The sequence below is a fragment of the Tupaia chinensis genome, unplaced genomic scaffold (assembly GCF_000334495.1).
Source record: "Tupaia chinensis unplaced genomic scaffold, TupChi_1.0 Scaffold000077_1, whole genome shotgun sequence".
In the NCBI taxonomy this organism is placed as follows: Eukaryota; Metazoa; Chordata; class Mammalia; order Scandentia; family Tupaiidae; genus Tupaia; species Tupaia belangeri.
The window spans coordinates 1,361,681-1,382,623 of NW_006159538.1; the positions used below are offsets into that span (position 1 = coordinate 1,361,681).

The 20,943-nt window shown below is 42.2% G+C and overlaps 1 protein-coding gene across 3 annotated transcripts in view; it reads right to left on the reverse strand.

Annotated features, from left to right (window-relative positions):
• NUCB2 (nucleobindin 2) overlaps window positions 1-20,907 on the reverse strand; it is a 43,654-nt gene extending 22,747 nt beyond the window's left edge. Inside the window, exons 1-3 of one of the 3 annotated variants that reach the window (XM_014584593.2) lie at window positions 20,758-20,907; window positions 18,976-19,080; window positions 14,959-15,113 (exon numbers count right to left, since the gene is read on the reverse strand). The gene's annotated coding sequence lies outside the window, so the exon portion shown is untranslated. Of the gene's footprint in view, window positions 1-14,060; window positions 14,126-14,958; window positions 15,114-18,975; window positions 19,081-20,757 lie in introns of those variants that run through there. The other 2 variants (XM_006142495.3, XM_014584595.2) reach the window with 2 other exon arrangements.
• Between the last annotated feature and the right edge of the window lie 36 nt (window positions 20,908-20,943).

The following is a 20,943-nucleotide window of genomic DNA, read 5'->3' on the forward strand; positions in this document are numbered from 1 at the left end:
GTGCCCAAGATCCCAAGAGGAGAATGGAGGAGAAAGGATTGTGGCGTGACCATCCCCCCTGGGGGGTGATTTCTTGCTTTCTGTCTCTATGTCTCTGTCTGGGGAGCGCACCCGCCCTACAGCGAAAACCTCTCCAAAAAAAAAAAAAATAGAGAATACTTTATTGAAAATAATGTTTAAAATAGATTACTAACAAAATCAGGTGAAAAATGCTTTACAGCAAAAATGAAAAAGGCCCCTGGAAATAAAATGTTACTGTTTAAATGTATATAGTATAAGAAAACATTTGGCTAATTACAAAAGTTCCAAATAAAAGTGGTAAAGAGAGATCCAAAATTTAAAAACAAAATAGTCTAATATAAGGAAAGGAAGGAAAAAACTATAGGGACCGGCAGAAGATGTAATGGTTACATCACTGGACTTCCACATAGTCGATGGTTTGAGCCACAGACCCAGTGGTTTAAAACTCACACTGGGTGCATGTGTATGCATGCCCAAGATCCCTAGAGAATGGAGAAGGGATTGCGGCATGGCCACCCCACCCCCCTGGGGAGGAGGTGACTTCTCGCTTTCTGTCTCTCTGGCCAGTGCACGTGCCCTGTAGCAAAAATCTCTTTAAAAAAAAAAAGAAAAAGAATCTATATATATTTTCTCCATATTAAACTACTAGGGAACCAAGCTTATTTCTGTATGTGTTTAACTTAGTTTCAACTTAATTTTGAAAATAAATTGCTTTAAAATCTGTTGATATAAAAAGACAATGAACTCACTGTATATAGTCTCTGATGAGTGATAAAATCATTTTATCAACGCCAATAGTATTGCTAAAGGTCTGTTTGGTCAATAAGTTTCAAACAAATAGGCCAATAAATTATCAAATAGGAGGTACTAGGGTTGAGATGAAAGAGGAATCGCTTTTGTATGCCTCTCAATATCATTCAAATTTTATTCATTCACTTTCCATTTTATAAGGATCCAGAATGTCTACTACAAGAATCAGAATGAATAAAAATATCACATTTAATTGATTTTATACAAACAGACTCCTGTTATAGCCCCCACCCGGTCCCCACCAGCCCAGATCACAAACACACGTGTGCATCCATCTGGAGTCACATTATTTCATTCAGCGTCTCCCAAACTGAGCAGACCTGGACTGTTTTTGTTTTTGTTTTTCCAGAGAACATGTTTCTACCACACGATTTGAAATATCATATACGGCTTCATTTCATCACAGCCCCAGATGGTACACGGGGCAGTGACTCATTTCACAAACAAAAGAAATTAATAATTAAACCAACGTCCTTATGGAGTGCTGTCTTAATAACGAAACCACTAAAACATCTCATAGTTATTCCTACAGCAATTTTTTTTAACATCTTTACTGAGATGTTCAGGTGTCATAAAATTCACTCATGTAAGGTACAGGATTGGACTACTTTATAACGACACTACTCAGATCAGATCACTTGAGAATTTGTCAAAAATAAAAATTCTAGGGAACCAGCAGTTAGCGTAATGGCTATGTCGCTGGACTCCCACGTAGTCGACCGCGGTTCGCGTCTCGGACCCAGTGGCTTAAATCTCACGCCGGGCGCGTGTGCGTGCGTGCCCAAGATCCCGAGAGGAGAATGGAGGAGAAGGGATTGCGGCGTGACCATCCCCCCCTGGGGGTGATTTCTTGCTTTCTGTCTCTATGTCTCATCTGTCTGTCTCTCTCTCTCTCTCTCTGTTGAGCACATGTGCCCTATAGAAAATTAAATAAAAACAATAATAATCAATAAAAATTCTCAGGCTGTACCCAAGACTTCCTGGGTGGGGTCCAGAAATCTGTTTTAACAGACTTTTCCAGGTGATTTCTATGGATATTCAAGCCTGAGATCCCCTCTACTCTAGGACACAATTTCCTCAACGTGATTGTTGTGAGTAAATATTTTACATGATGAAATGTTTGAGAGCTATTGGGACAGTGATACTAAACTGATGATCTTTTTTTTTTTTTTTTTTTTTTGAAAGTTTGTACCATAGGGCGCGTGTACTCGCCAGAGAGACAGAGAGAGACAGAGAGAGAGAAAGCGAGAAATCACCCCCCAGGGGGGATGGTCACGCCACAATCCCTTCTCCTCCATTCTCCTCTCAGGATCTTGGGCACACATGCACACGCGCCCGGTGTGAGTTTTAAGCCACCAGGTCCAGGACGCAAACCGCGGTTGACTACGTGGGAGTCCAGCGACATAGCCATTACGCTAACTGCTGGTCCCCTGATGATCATTTTTAAGTGTATTTATTTCTTCTATGAGAGAGAGATAAAACAGAGAGAAAGAGAGAAACACCCTCAAAAGGGTTTTTAGCCCAAAACGTGTGACCCACCTTCCGTCTCAGCCAGTCCGCATCATGGGCACACATAGGCATGCACATCTGGTGTGCCCGGAGGTCCTGGGATGTGAACTCAGGTCCTCTCTTATGTGGATCCAGTTGCATTACCGCCTCTGTCACCACCTGGCCCATGTTCTAATTTTTATAAGAATTTGTGAATTTGTGATAGGCTGTTCTGCATCATGAATCTCTAACAGAATGATTTATAGAATGTCTTCCCTTTATGAAATCACCTTCTTTTTCCCAAAATTATTTTTTATGACTACAGAGGTTTATTTCTCAATCATGATTCATGCCCAGGCTCATATATGTATGTATGTTTTTGTTTTTATGCCAGAGTTTGCACAAGAGAGAGAGAGAGAGAGAGAAAGCGCCCCCCATTTGGGTCTAGTCACACTGCAATCATATTTTCTTCAATTCTCATTCCATCAGGACCCTTGGCACATGCGGGCCTGGTTTATTTATCAAGCTACCAGGACCAGGACTTGAACTCTGGTCAGTCATGAGGGATCCAGCTTCCTCTGTGCAGCAGTTGGCTACTGTACTATGGAGTCAGCCCTGTTTTTGTTTTGTTATTTATTTTGAGATACAATTCATATGCCATAAAATTTACCCTTTCACATTGTACAATTCAGTGCTTTTTAGTCTATTCACAATGTTGTGCACCCATCACGACTAATTATAGGGCGTTTTCATCACCCCAACAACACCGTGTCCCCACCAACAGTCACTCCTCGCTCCTCTTCCCTAACTCCTATCCCCTGACCTCCACTAATCTTCTTCCTGTCTGTAGAGATTTACATATTTTAGACATTTCATATAAATGGAATAAAACACTACGTAGCCTTTTGTGTCCGGCTTTTTCACTTAGCAGTAAGCTTTCATGGGTCCACCTGGTTGAAACTTGTATCAGCACGCCATTGCTTTTGACGGCTGTATAGATAACCTACTGCACAGATACGCCACATTTGTTTATCCATTCATAAGCTGACGGACATGTGGGCTGTTTCTACTTTCAGGCTGTTTGGAATAGTGCTGCACTGCACGTTTGTATTCAAGTTGTCACGTTAACGTGCCTTCCCTTCTTCTGGTTATGTATGTAGGGGTAGAATTGCGTGGTCAATTCGGTAATTCTATGGTAAAGTTTCTGAGGCACTGCCAAGCTGTTTTCCAAAGCAGCTGCACCATTTTACATTCTCACCAGCAGTATGTGAGGGTTCTAATTTCCCTGTCTCATCCCACACCCTGCTGTCACCATTCTCTGTTCTCTTACTCTTCTGCCAAGTCTACCACACATAAGAAAGCAAGTCAAGGCAGGAATGTCTTTATATGTGCATGTGTGGGTGTGTGCACACGCGCATACGTGCCACCTGTTGTGTGTGTCCTGACAGTATCTCAAAGTAGCAAAGTCACAGAGCCTGTGGGAACCAACTCTAAAGCACTCAGTGGGGCCTGCTCAGTGGCTCAGCAGTACTGGGCTGCTCAAACCAAGTCAGATCATAGGCAGAGCTGCTGGTTTGGTTCCACCATCAGCCTGTACGCATACCCAGTATGCACCCATGATTCTGGCTGGCTGGGAAGACCAGGGGTGGGGACTGCAGCGGGAGACCCTGTTGAGGGTGATTCTCTCTCTTCCTCCTTTCAGTCTATCTCTTACTCTCATGAAATACATTTTTTTAGTTTGCTATTGGCATTGGTGCTCACCAAAGAGAGGCAAAGAAAGAGAGGGAGAGAGAAGGGGAAAGTGAGAAATCACCTCCCAGTGGGGATGGTCATCCCATAATCCCTTTCTTCTCTCTGGATTTTGGGCACACACCCATAGGTGCCAGGCATGTTTTTCAAGCCACTGGGTCTGAGACTTGAACCATGCAGTCAGGCATGTGGGATCCAGTCGCCCCAACCTCTAGGCCATCTGCTGGCCTGAAATAAACTTTTTATTTAATTCACTGAATTTATGGTTCATAAAAATTTAACCGATCCTCAGGCTTTTTATCAATAACAACAGAAACTACTGAGGTTTAACTATTGAGTGTACTAACCACTATGGTAAGCTATTTTTTATGCTAACTCATTCAAGTTTTCAACAACTCTGTGAAATAAATACAATTATCTTCATTTTAAAGGACAAGAAATTGAGTCAGGTTGCTTAAAAAGCTTCATCTATGTCACACAACAGTAAGTGGTAGAGCCACGGTAGAGAGCCAGGAGTGAATGACTCCAGTCGTTTATCCGCCTTTAAGCAGAGGTTCTCAAAGTGTGACCCATGGGCCTACAGCACCAGCATGACCTGGATGTTTATTAGAAAAGCAAATTCTCAAAGTCTACTCCAGTCCTTCTACGTTGGAGACTGTGGATGGGAGCGCATACAATCTGTGTGTTCTTTTAAAGGTTTTACCTGAGGGCGCATGCGTTCACCATAGAGAGAGAGGCAGAGACACTGAGAGGCAAAGTGAGAAATCACCCCAGAGGGGTTGGCGATACACAATCCCTTCTCCTCCATTCTCCTCCTGGGATTTTGGGCATGCATGCACACTCAATGCGAGTTCTAAGCCACTGGGTCCGAGTCTTGAACCACGGTTGGCCATGTGGGAGTCCAGCAACATAAATGCTACACCACCTGCTGTGCCCGCCCTCAGTCTGTGTTTTAACAAGCCCAGCGGGTGACGGTGATGCATGCTGAAGTTTGGAAACCACTCTATAGAACATATCGCCTCCCTCTGTTCCAGTATTTACCAGCCTCTCCTACAATGACAAAGAGAATGCTTATCTCTGAAGTAAATTTGGGGGTCTACTAGGTGGCATGATAGTTAAGGCACTGGACTCATGGTCAACTGCAGTTCAAGTCCCAGACCTGGCAGCTTGCTTTCTCACTTACCCCCCAAGTGTCTCTCTGGTGAATTAAAATAATAATAAAAAAACAAATAAAAATAAACAAATGGTTCTTTCACAAAAAACAAACAAACAAGAGAGGAAGTAAATCTGGGCCCACCACAATGGTGTAGGGGACAGGGCACTGCTGTGTGATACTGGAGCCCCCGGGAGAGCCGGGCTAGATCCCAGGTTGACCTGAATACACCAGGTGAGTGCTTCTTTAATCCTACTGGGCTGGGAGGCTGGGAGGAGAATGGAACCCCAGGGAGGTCCTGTCAACGGGGAGTTCATCCTTCTTTCACTAAATAAATCAATCAATAAAATTGTTTTTAAAGAAAATTTGGATCCTTAAGAAGCAGAAAAATAGGTTTTAAATTTAAGAGTAAGGTAGAATTAAATTTTGGTCTAGCTAAATTTTCAAGCCACTGGGGCCAGGATTCAAACCACAGTTGGCCATGTAGGATCCAGCTCCCTTAGCCACTAGGCTACTTTTTATTTGTTATTATTTTTATTTTAATTTTTAACAAAATTTCTTCCATGAGAAGGAGAGAGTGAGAAAGACACATCCCGAACAGGGTCTTCATGCTGTGGGGCCACCGCAGCCTCGGCCAGTGTCACGGGCACACACAGGCACAGGAAGACCTTGGTTCACAAACCTAGAGCCATCCTATCTTTTTTCTTTTTAAAGATTTTTTAAAATTTAATTTTCATTCATTGTCATTATTTTATTTATTTATTTATTTATTTTGAAGTTGACCAGAGAGAGACAGAAAAAGAAGGAAAGTAAGAAAGCAAGCTGCCAGGTCTGGGACTCGAACTGCAGTCAGCCACTTGGGAGTCCAGCCGTCTTAACCACCATGTCACCGGCCAGCTCCACCATCCTATCTTTTCTCAGCATTACAGAGCATTGTGTCACTGTTGTGCCATGGGGCTGGCCACATTCCTTTATTTTTATAAATAAGGAAACCAAAGAAAAGGAAGCTAATCGACTGACCTGTGATGACATGGCAAGCGAGCTTTTCTACTCTGGCAGAAGGAAGATGTGGGTTTGATCAGCGGGCGTACAGGTTCACACTTTTGGCTTTCCCTCACTTACAAAGTAGCTAGATAATACATTTTCTTTGGGAGTCCATTTTTATTGTTGTTACTGTTAATCTTTGTATCTCAGCACTCAGACCTGCAACTTGCTAGACCAATGTAATCTGAAGCTGGCTGAATTCATTTATAGGCATTTATTAATCATACAACTTAATCTTACACAGTTGGTGTTAATACAAACAATTTTATAAGTATTTCTGATTAGATAACAGAAAAGATGTATACACTACTCAAAAGAATAAAGAGAATGTAAGTGCTTAAAAAATACTGAGGTCTAACTAAATTCCTCTATTTAAAAATAATCTTTAGGGACCAGCAGTTAGCGTAATGGCTATGTCGCTGATCTCCCATGTAGTCGACCGCAGTTCGAGTCCCGGACCCGGTGGCTTAAACTCATGCCGGGCGTGTGTGCGTGCGTGCCCAAGATCCTGAGAGGAGAATGGAGGAGAAGGGATTGCGGCGTGACCATCCCCCCTGGGGGGTGATTTCTCACTTTCTGTCTCTCTGTCTGTCTCTGTCTGTCTGGCAAGCACACGTGCCCTATAGCAAAAAATAAACAAACAAACAAAAAACAACAAAAAAGGTTTAATTTAGACATAGGTTTTTCTCATATTACTCTTGTGGCTATGTAAAGAAATTAAGAGTGGGTCTGGGGCCAGCAGCAGGTGTGGCGGTTGGGGCGCTGGACTCTCACATGGCAAACAGTGGTTTGAGTCCCAGACCTAGTGGCTTACTTTCTCCCTTTCTCTTGCTCTCTCTCAGGTGAAGACACCACGTGCCCTGTAGCAAATTAAGTAATAATAAGTAAAATTAAGTGAATAATTCTTTTAAAAATAGAAGGAGAGTGAGGCTAGCCAGTGGTAGCTGGATCACAGTTGGCCAACTATGCTGTCAAGTCTCAGACCCAGCAGCTTGAAAAACATGCCAGGCGCATGTGTGTGCATGCCCAGACTCCCAAGAGAAGAGTGGAGGCAAAGGGATTGCAACGTGGCCATGCCCTTGTATTCTCACTTTCCCTCTCTCTCTCTGTCTCTCACTGGTGAGCACATAAGCTCTCTAGCATATTTTTAAAAGAAAAGAAAAAAAGAAATTAAGAGTGAAATAGCAAGAAGGAAAAGCTCTATATTGAAAGGGATGTGTATGGTAAGATCCTTGCTTTGCTTGTCATATACTACACACATACTTTGTACTTTTTTAGAATGATTTTATTTAACTTTACTTATTTATTTATTTATATTTATTTATTTCAGTTTGACCAGAGAGGAACAGAGTGAGAGAGAGAGAGAGAGGGAAAGTGAGAAATCAAGCCACCAGGTCTGGGACTCGAACCATGGTCAGCCATGTGCTCGGTGTGAGTTTTAAGCCACCGGGTCCAGGACTCGAACCACAGTCGACTACATGGGAATCCAGTGATATAGCCATTACGCTAACTGCTGGTCTCTAAATTAAACTTTTTTAAAAACAAAATTCACATTTTATTTAGATCGAAATAAACTATACTAAAAAACTGTTTCAGTAGAGCTGGGTATGGTGGTACACCTGTGGTCTCCACTATTCCAGAAGCTGAGGCAGAAGGAGTACAACACAGTGATACTCTATCTTTGAAAACAGCACAAAACAGGAACCAGCAGATGGCGTAATGGTTATATCACTGGACTCCCAAATAGTCAACCACGGTTTGAGTCCCAGACTCAGCTGCTTAAAACTCATGCTGGGTACATGTGCGTGCATGCCCAAGATCCTGAAAGGAGAATGGAGAAGGGATCGTGGTGTGGCCATCCCTCCTGGGGGGGTGATTTCTCACTTCCTGTCTCTCTGTCTCTGTCTGTCTCTCTGGAAAGCGCACATGCCTTATAGCAAAAATCTCTCTAAAAACAACAACATAAAACAAAAAAGCTCTTTTGATCAGCCTAAGAAAGAACTGCACATGAGATAGCACAGTGTCAGTCTGGCGGGCAGCAACATTTCTGTATCATATTCAATGGTCAGCTCACTATCAAGAGAGCTGGTGAAATACCCTATCGTGAGTTTCAGAGCTCTCTTTCCAGCCTCCTCTTCAGTATCTAGGCCCTCTTCTTTCTCACTGTTCTTGTATGCTACTGACTGATGGAGAATGTTTTAAATAGACTTCCCCCTTCTACTAGTGTTTAATCTTTTAATATTTATTGTAGACATAGCTATATCAATGAGCTTGAACATTTATTCTACTCCTTAATAAAGCTTTAATAAATGCCACCTGGTACAACAAAAGAAGCAGAAAGCGTTCTGGTGCGTCAGGTAGAAGAGTATGGACACACAAATGTCTTTAAATTCCAGGATAATGTCAGACGTGTCAGAGTTAGGCTGGCAGATTTTCATGAACCAGCAAATGTACAAATAGGCATCCACAAGAAGGAGAGATGAATGATAAGGAGAGGCAATAAGAAGGGGAGGGGCTGGCAGGTGGCGTGGTGGTTGAGGTGCTGGACTCCCACACGGCTGAACACGGTCTGAGTCGTGGACCTGGCAGCTTATTCTCTCACTTTCTCTCTCTCTCTCCTTCTCTTGTCAAACTAAAAAATAATAAAAATGTAAAAAAAGAAGGGGAGACTAAGCTGCTTTTCTTCCATTAGCAGGTCAATAAGAATGGCCTTCTTTCCTTTATCGCTCTCTTTCTCCGTAAGTGGCCTTCTTTCCTTTATCGCTCTCTTTCTCCCCAAGGATAGAGACCTGAGAAGGAGACACTGGGCTGAAGGACGCTGACACAGGGGATGGAGTCAAGCCCAGACAGGCTGACAGTTTCAATTTACTCTCAAAAGTAGGATGATGGGAAATTCTAGGTCAGGCAGTCAACTCAAGGCTCCATGGAAAACACTGATTCCAAAGGTATCCAAGCCTCAGGCAAAATTAGAAAGTAAGCAGAGCTCTTAAGCTTCTCCCAGTACAGCCATGAGTCAGTCAGTAACAGACGTGTATTCGACGGTGTGCCCATAAGATGACAACGGAGCTGAAAGTGCCTATGGCCTTCCTAGCATCCCAGACTTCCTGACACCGTAGCCCACCTCACTACTCACATGATCACGGGGATGCTGATGTAACCAAGCCTACTGTGCTGCCAGTTGTATAACAGTATAGTACATACTGGGGCCAGCACAGTGGTTAAAGCACTGGACTCCCACATGACCGACCGCAGTTCAAGTCCCAGACCTGGAGGCTTGCTTTCTCACTTTCCGTTTCTCTCTCTTTCTCTGGTGAGCACACATGCCCTGAAGTAAATTAAAATAATAATAATACTAAATAAAATTAAAATAATTCTTTACCAAAAAAAGTGTAGCACATACTATAACATACAGCACATAATACCAGATGATAATAAATGACTATCTTACTGGCTTCTGTATTTATTATACTATACTTCTTATCATTAGCGTGCACACCTGTTTACATTTTTTAAAATTTTACGTTAAAACAGCGTGCTGTGTGACACCCTCACCGTGGCAATCTCACACGGCTCAACATGTTTGCCACGTCTCCTGACTGCATCACTTTCCCTCGTGCTCGATTTAATCTCATGTCGTTTTGCTCATCATGGCCCTTCCAGTGAGACAAGAGGCAGCAGTGGAAGACAGTGATACTGGTGACCCTAGGCATAGGCCTAGACCAATGTGTGTATTTATCTTGATTTTTAACAAAAAAGTTTAAAGTTAAAAAGAATACTAAAAATGTGAACAGAAAAAAAAATGGATAGAATAAGGATATAAAGAAAAAAATTTTTTTTAGTTTTTTTGCCATAGAGCATGTGTGCTCAGCAGAGAGACAGAGAAGGAAAGTGAGAAATCACAACCCATCCACCCCCAGGGTGATGGCCACACCACAACCCCTTCTCCCCATTCTCCTCTTGGGATTTTGGGCACGCACACACATGCACCGGTATGATTTTCAAGTCACTGGGTGCAGAATTCAAAACATGGTCAGCCATGAGGGAGTCTAGCACCTTAACCACCATGCCACCTGCTGGCCCCATGAAGAAAAATTTTGTACAGCCATACAATGTTTTTGTAAGTATCAAAAGTTTTAACAAAGTAAAAAGTTTATAAACTAAAAAAGTTACAGTAAGTTAAGGTTGCTTTATCATTGAGAAAAGTATTTTTTTATAAAATTTACTGGAGGCAGGGGCAACAGGTGGTGTAGTGGTTAAAGCACTGAATTCTCACATGGCTGATCATAGTTCAAGTCTTGGATCCAGAGGCTTGAAATTCATGCCAGGCATGTGTGCATGTGTGCATGTGTGCACAAAACCCCAGGAGAAGAAGGAAGGAGAAAGGATTGCCGTGTGGCCATTCCCCGAGCAGATGATTTCCCACTCTCTCTTGGTCTCTCTCTGTGTCTCCAAAGAGCACATGTACCCTATAGCAAAAATATCTCTAAATAAATTAACTAATGTAATTAAATTTACTGTAGCCTACGTGCATGACATTTATAATGTCTACAGAGTTGACAGGAATGTTCTAGGCCTTCAGATTCATTCATAGATCACTCAGTGATGCACCTAAGTAACTTCTGGTCCTGCAAACTCCATCTGTGGGAAGTGCCTTAGGTATGTGCACCATTTTGTCGTTAATACCATGCTGGACAGGTTTGTAGCCTAACAGCAATAGGTTAGGCCAAATAGGCGAGTGTGTGGTGGACTATTCCCACCAGGTTTAAGGTTAAGTGCATTCCATGCTGTTTATACACAGATGGAATCACCTCGCGGCCCACTCCTGTCATGAAGTGATGCGTGACTGTATTCCGCAGACACCAAATAACTTCCCTAAATTTTCAAGTCCTAGAAGGAAGCTTACCTGTCTTCCTTTGTGTCTACCAAATCAAGATCCCCATTCACACAGGGGCATATTTCTTAGCTACTGACGCATACCAGTCGTTTGAGATTGTTTACATGCTGTGTTTGCACGTGTGTGTGCCTGTGTATGTGTCGTGTGTTTGTGATGGTTTCCTATTTTGATTAGGGGGCAAGGTACCCGGGAAGTGGTTTAAAAGAATGGTCATAGATAAAAAAAGGGAAAAGAGTACTCAGATCAGTACTGTCTCCCTGTATGGAAACAGTACTCTGCTTCTTTGTCTGTTACTCTCTCCCGCAACCATCTTATTTTTCTCCTCTTCCTTTTCCTTTACGATTGAACTGAAATATATTTTCTGTAAGCTATTGTAGGTATTTACTAATTGCACAAATATATATGTATTAAGTACCCACTACGGACTAGATACTAGGTGAAAAGACAAAGACAAACAAGGTGATATGGCCCCTACCCTCACAGAACTTCATTGTAGTGGATAAGGTAGGCTGTTAAATAAGCGTACACTGTGGGAAAAAAATGTTTATAAAACAATGTATTGCATGATTCTTTTAATGTTAATTTTAAAAATGAGGAAGGCATTAACATGGTATTTAGCAAATTGGGGCTGGATGGAAGTACAGTGGTTATTCATGATACTTTTTTTTTTTTTTTAGGTTTTTGCCACAGGGCATGTGTATTCACTGGAGAGAGAGACAGAGAAAGAGAAAGTGAGATATCACTTCCCAGCGGGGATGCCACACTGCAATCCCTTCTCCGTTCTCCTCTCAGATTTTGGACATGCAGATGCATGACAGGAGTGACTTTCCGGCCGCCAGGTCTGGGACGTGAACTGTAATCAGCCATGTGTTCATCTAGCACCTTAATCACCATGCCACTTGCTGGCCCCACCACGAAACTCTCTGAGGCTGGTCTACCAGAAGCTGCTGAGTTTGCGTCCAGTGACCTCCCTGAGGACACCCGGCATTTGCATGCCCATGATCTGGGACTGGCCAAACCTGGGTGTAAACTGAGGTGTCAACACCCCACTGGGGGTGCTGTCTCTCTGCCTCTCTTTCTCACTATGGAATAAATAAGTAAGTAAATAAATAAACTATAAAATTTGGTATCCAGCAAACAGATATTTTTAGTTAGGTGAGTTATAATAGTAAATGTCTCTTAAAAACAAAACTAGGCTGTTTTTATAGTCAGAAGGCTCCTGATTATTTTGTTTATTCGAGGTCAAAGGTTCCAAATCAGAAGAAAAGAAAATCAAAACACTAGTGGCAAATGATTTATGCACTTGGTGCCTACACGATACAAGGAAAAATGTAAAACCTTGCAAAAATACAAATACACGTCATAGAACAAAATTTTAACTTGCTTCTTACCTTCTTTCTAAAAACTCTAAAGGTTGACTGACTCCTTAGATTCTTCTTTACTCCAATTCCCACTCCCTGAATTTCAATTTCTTTTTCTTAAAGCTATTTATTTCAATTCACTTTTTTAACATAAACAGTGACAAATGAACCATCCCACATGACAAATACAGGGTGTACCTCCAAAATATTTACAAAGAAAAGCCTGAAAGGAATGAAAATATTGGTACTTACCAACATTAAGCAAGAAGCAATTGTAAGAGAAAATTTCAAAATAGTTAACAATTAAGTGGTTTAAAAAGACTAGCTACAGGGGCGAGCAGGTGGTGTGGTGGTGAAGGCGCTGGGCTCTCACAGAGCCGACTGTAGTTCAAGTCTCGGCCTCCTGCTGCCCACCCTCAGGAAGTTACTTTTAACTAGCAAGGAAGGCAAAAATGTGCCTCATGTGATATACTCAACTAGAAGTTATCTTTTTTTTGGGGGGGAGCAGTTTTTGCTATAGGGCGCGTGCGCTCGCCAAACAGACAGACAGAGACAGAGAGACAGAAAGCAAGAAACCCCCCCCCCCCGGGGGGATGGTCACGCCGCAATCCCTTCTCCTCCATTCTCCTCTCGGGATCTTGGGCACGCACGCACACGCACCTGGCGTGAGTTTTAAGCCACCGGGTCCGGGACATGAACCGCGGTCAACTACAGGGGAGTCCAGTGACAGCCATTATGCTAACTGCTGGCCCCAAAGTTATCTTGAGAAGGATTGTACTTTTCAACATAAATGTACTTCCTGATGATTAGTTATGTGATACCCTTGGGATAACTTCTCTCCATATTTTAGTGCCTCATGTTAGTCATTTTAAACACAACCATAAATTGGACCAAAAAAAAAAAAAACTATTGAGCATTTATGAGTAATTTTTTAATAACCAGAACAAATCCTCAAACAAGGACAAATCCTCAAACAAGACAGAAAAGATTCTATAAGCAAAGGGCCAGAAGGTGGCATGGTGGTTAAAGGGGAGTCCCACTTGGTCGACCACAGTTCAGGTCCTGGCCTTGGCGGGTTGCTTTCTCACTTTCTCTCACTCTCTCTGTCTGATAGTGTATATGCCCTATAGCAAGTTTTTTTAAAATAATGATAATAAATAAAATTAAATAAGTAGTTCTTAGGAAAAGTGATTCTATAATGAATCATGAAATAGAAGTAAAACCGGGGGCCAACAGGTGGTGTGGGGGCTGAGGTATTGGATCCCACATGTCTGACTTTGTGGTTCAAGTCCTAGACTCAGAAGCTTGAGAATCATGCCAGGCACATGTGCATGCATACCCAAGATCCAAGAAGAGAAGAGGTGAGAGAGCATTTGCAGCTCAGGGCTATAGGGCACGTGCGCTCGCCAAACAGAGAGAGACAGAGACAGAAAGCGAGAAACCACCCCCCAGGGGGGATGGCCACGTCGCAATTCCTTCTCCTCCGTTCTCCTCTCGGGATCTTGGGCAGTGGCCATGCCTCTGGGGAGTGATTTCTTACCTTCCTTCTCTCTCTATCTTTCTGTGTGCATCTTGGTCTGTCTCTTTCAGGCAAGTGCCTGCACCCTATAGCAAAATTTTTCAAAGAAACAATGAAAAACAAAATTACTGAAGTGGTTATCATAGCTTACAGATCTCAGAGATTAAAGAGAAAAGGATCAATACTTTGCCAGACTTCTATTTGCCTGTCAATATCCAAATCTTCCATTTGTCCTTAGTAACAAAAGCTCAGGGTTTACGAAGGGAGCTATGTATTCAACCATGTTTCCCTGCTTCCTTGTATCCTGAATTTTGGTTCAGGAAATCTTTAAGTCTCCTTATTTGCCTTGCTGCCTAGAACTTAGCTGTGAAGGCTTAAGCTCTGGCAGCTCTCTAGGACTGTGAGAACCAAAGCCATTCTTTTTTTATCCCCCAGAGGTTTTTGCCTTAGGGCACTTGTGCTCACTAGAGAGAGAGAGACAGAGTTAATAAGAGGGAAAGTAAGAAATTACCCCCTAGGGAGGATGGCCATGCCACAATCCCTTCTCCATTCTCCTCCCGGGATCTTAGCCACACACAGACTTGCACCTGGCATGATTTTCAAGCCACCAGGTCCAGACTCAAACCATGGTCAGTCATGTGGGAGTCTAGTGACGTAACGGCCATGACATCTGCTGGCCCCCAAGGCCATTCTCTATAGATGGCAGATCGAAGAACTGAAAGGAGCTTAGGTCACTGGTGACTTTATGAAACCATTATACCTTCCTACACTGCCTCTTTCAAAAATTATTTTATAGGAGAAAATAAATACTGTATGTTTAAGACACTATTATAACTACATTGGCTTTTTCCTTTTTTCTGTTTTGGCGGTTGTGGTTTGTTTTTCTGCAACCAGATGCAATTCTTAACTGAACACTTACCTTCAGGCAGATAAAGAACTTTTATCTCCTTACAGATGAAGCAACTAAGATCCAGAGAAGATGACTTGCCCAAAGTCAAATGAGTGAAGAGGTGAATCTTGGTTCCTGGTCAATGTTCCGGTGTTTTTTCACTAAACGCTGATTCTTAACAGGTTCTAAAATGTGTTAAAAAAAAAGAAGAAGAAGAAATTAGATGAAAGCACACACTAAATATACTAAATATAAATATAACCTTATTATAGTAATAATAGCACATGGCAGTGTATGCATTTGTCACGTAGTGTGAAAAGAAAAAGTACCACATTTGGAAGGAGACTAAATTATATTCCAATGGGGAGAAGAGAGAGAAATATGAAAAAAAAAAAAAAAAAGAATCAAAGACCAGATGAACAAAGGTATTGTATTTTGGCCAAGTTTTATTATATTGCACTCCTCCTAAATAAAGAAGAGGAATTCGGATTAAACACTTATTTTTGTCAGCAATGAAACTTCAAGATATAGGGTAACTTTTCCTGTTAAATCCTTAACTAGAATCTTTATTGTCACCACCACTTTAACAAAAATTAATCTTGGCCCCAATCTGTCACAGAGCTCAGTAATAACACAAAACAGCTCAAATTCTTTTTGCAAATCTTACTACTTAATTGTAAAATATCAATACAAGGAGACTGGGGCAGCTGGTGACATGGTGGTAAAGGTGGCTTGATCTCACACATGGCTGATTTTGTGGTTCAAGTCCCAGACCCAGTGGCTTGAAAAACAAACCAGGCATGTGTGCGTGTACGCCCCAAATCCCAAGATGAAGATGGAAGAGAAGGGATTGTAGCATGGTCACCTCCAGAGGGTGATTTCTCATTTTCCCCCTCACTCTCTGTCTAAATACAAGATTGTTAGCTTGGGTGCAAACTCATTGGTGCACATATTTAATTATTTCTAAGCAGTCTATTAAAAAATTAAGCAATTAGGACATTTTAACTTTTTTTTTTTTTAGAGGTTTTTGCCTTAGGGTGCATGAGCTCTCCAGAGAGACAGACACAGTGAGAAGGAAAGTTAGAAATCACTATCCAGAGGGGATGGCCACACAACAATCCCTTCTCCATCCTCCTCCTTGAATCTTATGCATATACACACATGTGCCCAGCATGACTATCAAGCCACTGGGTCCAGGAACAGAGCTGCAATTGGCCATGTGGGAGTCCAGCCTCTTAACCACCATGCCACCTGCTGGCCCCCAGCAAATTAAATTTTAATCTCTCTCATTTTCTTGCAAGCTACTTGCCTCTCTGAATCTTGATTTTCCTACTTGTTGAATTGAACTAATACTTTTTCATAGGTTTGTTATTGAATGGGAATAAGAATTAATATAAAGTAATTGGTATACTACATCACCATAATATTAATAAATGTTCAAAAAACAGACATGAATGTCTCATCTTGAAAATGAAATATATATAGTGTATGTGTGTGTGTATATATATATATATGTATGTATATACACACACACACATACACTATATATACATATATATAGTATTGGGTCATCAATGACCAATGACCCAATACATAAAAATGTGAAAATCTGTTCTGTAAACACTCAAAGTTATATAGCTCAAAAAGCAAGGCCATTTCAATATGCAACCTTTACAAGTCCTTTTTGAAAGGCAGCATTAAACTGTCCTCTGAGCAATGCCATAGCCAAAGCCCTACTGCAGCTACAGGTCAATGAAGGGAAAACATCCAACAAGAAAGGAACACAATCTTCTCTCTCAGCCATTACAATGAGTCATAGCTGAAGACCTACGTTTCTTTCTCCAAGGCACTACCCTGAGCCAGGTAACCACCATACCTCTTACTGTCAAAATCATAATTCTGACAGTGAGAAGGGGTTGGGGTGGAGAAAAATAAATGGCTTCTAAGTTTCTTGGTGGTAACAGTGATAAGGGCAATAGGCAACCTGGTGCTCAAGTCCATTTTTCCCTTTTCATATGAGAGTCAATGAGAAAGTGAGGTTCCACGTGAAATATCAAGGGGGGCTGCACACAAACCCTTCCTTGATCAAGACATCAGTATTGACCTCAGTGTCTGTGCTGTCCATGTCTAGAGAAGATAACACAAATCAAAGAAATCTTAGTATCTGCTCTTTTCTAATCATTTTTTAAAAAATTTGCTGTGGGGTATGTGTACTCACTGGGGAGAGAGAGACAGAGAGAAAGTGAGAAAGCATGCCCCAGGAGGAATGACCATGCCACAATCCCTTCTCCATTCTCCTCTTGGGATCTTAGGTAATCATGCACACATGTCCAGTATGTTCTCAAGCTGCCAGGTCCAGGACTTAAACCATGCAGCCAGCCATACAGGATCCAGTCACCTTAACTACCACGGCACTGGCTAGTTCCTCTTTTCCATTTTTTTTTTTTTTTTTTTTTTAGAGAGGTTTTTGCTATAGGGCACATGCACTCGCCAGAGAGGCAGAGAGAGACAGAGAGATAGAAAGCGAGAAATCACCCCCCAGGGTGGATGGTCACACCGCAATCCCTTCTCCTCCATTCTCCTCTCAGGATCTTGGGCACGCACGCACACGCGCCCGGTGTGAGTTTAAGCCACCGGGTCCAGGACTCAAACCGCGGTCAACTACATGGGAGTCCAGCGACCCAGCCATTACACTAACTGCTGGTCTCCCTTTTTCCAATTTTAACAATGGGTTGCAGTATCCTTGATGATATGTTTATGAAAAACAGATACTGTGACTCCATATCCCCCAATAAACATGTCGACTAAAATTACGCTATTATTAACATACATTGTATCTCAGATATAGTATAAAATATTCCAAAAATGTTGCCAAAAATAAAATCATGCAACTGCTATCTCAATTTCTATTAGGTTGCTTTAGAACTTTGGAATCAGAAAATTCTGAGCCCAGAAATTATTTTAGAGATAACCGACTTCAGCTCCTACTGTTATAAAAGGTTGTAAAAGCAAAAGGAAGTTAACTGAGGTGGCCAAGACTATTTGGCAGAACCAGGACTGGAATCTGGCCATGAAGCTCTAATTAAGTATACTTTTCACTACACTGTGGTTTTAAAATTTTTTAGATTGAAAGTCATTAAAGCGATTGAGGTTTTCCCTTCAATAAGTTATTTGACATTGTTAAGAGCCTGTTTTTGAAAGTCTAGAAACTAATTTCATGTGTTAAACATAAAACACTAGATTTTCCCTTTCTAGACCTTTGATTGTATAAAGTTAATCGCCTATCAAGCCAAATATAGTCAACTCAATTATTCACCATACTTACAGAGATGATCTACTTTAAAAATTATTTTCAAATACATTTAAAAATCCTACACTTGATTCTCCCAGCTATCCAACACTTAAAAGGGTATTTTTGTACATCTTTGCCATCAAAAAGGTCCTTAGGAGGGACAAAGCACAGGGTTAGCTGGTGTTCATGTGGGTAAGGCGCTGGATCTCACATGGCCAATTGCGTGGTTCTAGTTCTAGACCTAGCAGTTTGTATGCGGCCAAAATCCCACAAGAAGAAATAGAAGAGGAGGGATTGCAGCATGATCATCCTCCTTGAGGGGGTAATTTCTACTTTCCTCCTCTCTCTGTCTCTCTCTGGCGAACATATACAACTTACAGCAAACTGAAAAAAAAATGTAATTTTAATTTTTAATAATTATTTTAACTTTATTTATTTATTTATTTTTTATTTAATTTGACCAGAGAGGGTCAGAGTGAGAGAGAGGGAGGAAGGGAGGAAAATGAGAAAGCAAGCTACCAGATCCAGGACTTGAACTGTGGTCTGCCATGTGGGAGTCCAGTGCCTTTAACCACCATGCCTCCTGCTGGCTCCAGTACTTGTAATTTTAATCTAAATAATGCAAAATTATCTGGTATATCTACAGAGATACAAAACATATTCAAAACAAAAGACAATGGAATTCATTATGTTACTGATACTCTATATTAGTGCCATTATTAGTAACTAGTGTTTTTGAAAAGTGCCTTAATTACCTTAATTGTGCATTTCATTTCAACCGGTATTTCCAGAGTAAAAACCAACTTTGAAAAAAGCCAGCTGACAGGGTACACAAAACGTGTGATAGGAACAAGAGGTACCTTGAGAGAACAGAGAAAGGTAAACAGGGGTTGACTCTTTAAAGATGAGTAAGTTAGGACAGCTGGAGACTATCATGAGTAACCACAAGGAGACAGGAATGATCTTTGACTCATCCTAGAAAGTTAGGGACATGGTCCTTAAGGCATATGGGTCCCCCACGGCCTACAGTCTGGTTTGAGTCCCCAACTCACAGCTCAAAAAACACGCTGGCCATATGTGCGCCTAAGATCCGAACAGGAGAAGAGATTGCTGCATGGCTATACCCCCGAGGGGTGCTTTCTCACTTTCCCTCACTCTGTCTCTCCAGCAAGCCCTATAGCAAAAATAGGGTAAAACAAGTGAGACCAGATGAGGGAGAATTTGAAGATCAAAAAGAGTAATTGACAAGTGATATTATTTGATATTTATTTCTTTTCTAATTTTAAATTTTCAAGATTTTATGTCAATTTTTAAACCTGTTAACTGGGGAACAATCGTGGAAACATTTGTTCGACATTCCTTGAACTTGCTCAAGTTTCATAAAATAAGAACTCACACTCTCCTTAAATCAGGATGAATTCTGAGGCAACTTCTATGAAAAACAAGATGCAAATATCTGTATACTACAGATTAATTATCTATCTATAATCCAATAATTTAACAGAACACACTAGAGAAGACCGGAAGGATCAAATCATCTAAATAGGTGGCAAAGGAGAATACATTTGATCCAAATCTATTATACCACTAGTAGTCAACTGTTCTTAGCCAATTCCTTAAAGTAACTACCTCATGGGTGATCAAAACATTCTATAGGGAAAGTTCATGAAGCCTTTCAAACAAAATGGACTATCAGAAATACCTGCTTTTAACTCCCCCTTTTACTAGCCAAGACAATAAATATATGGTTTAGTGTTCACATTTGTCAATGTGTTTAATAAACGGCTTAGATGGTTAGCACATGCTTATTCAATTGTGTAAAACGTACATTATTCACTCTAGTTTAGTGGAGGCTGAAAATTTCAGAGGTCTGTCTCTCCAAAATCAGAATAATGCGTGATTCATTCTCATCCTCCAATTATAAAATAATTGCCGTCTATCTAAATCCGTTGCCAACACCAACCACAATAACCACATTTGTTCACTGAGTTACCACTTAGCAGGTGCACCAAGAAAGTACCATCTTTCTCATCCTCTAAAACCGCATCTATTTTGTCACATAAGGGAAACCGATACCACGACTGCCACGAACTTTCTCCTAAGTGTCAGGGCTTGCTAGCTTAACAGAACTGGCAGAAGAGCAGGATCCACCGGCCTAGCTTTGCTTGGCGGCGCGGGGGTGGTGAGCACCGGCCCGAAATTGGTGAGTGTACCCTGCTCACCAGTGGGAACCTCCCTCGCCTGTCGACCTACCAAGACCGGGTGGACCCCGCCCGGGTCCCGGTCCTCCACCTACCCTCGCCTGTTCCCCGCCAGGAGCCCGCCTCCCTCGTCGACCCCTAAGGAAGCTTAGTGCCTTGCGTCGAGCGGAGCGAAAGAGGAGACCCCGCGCCTCAGGCTCGAACTGTGAACCCCTTCCCTACCCAAGCCCGCCCACTGTGCGGCCCCCGCCATCCTCACCTCCCCAGCAAGGCAGAGAGACCTGAGCCTTATCTCAGGACCCGCCCCAGCCTCCCGCCGTGCAGATTCGCACCCACCTGGAGGACACCAGCCTTAGTTCGCGGGGTGTCGGCGCGCGAACCTCTGTCTGCGGAAGGCTCACAGCGCGCAGATCTGTCTCCAGCCCCCGGCCCAAGGCTTAGCTCTGTCCCTCCGCCGACCGCGCGCGCCCGCCTCCTCGCTGCCATGGCGACAGCCCCCGCCCCTCCGGCGGCCGCTGCTTG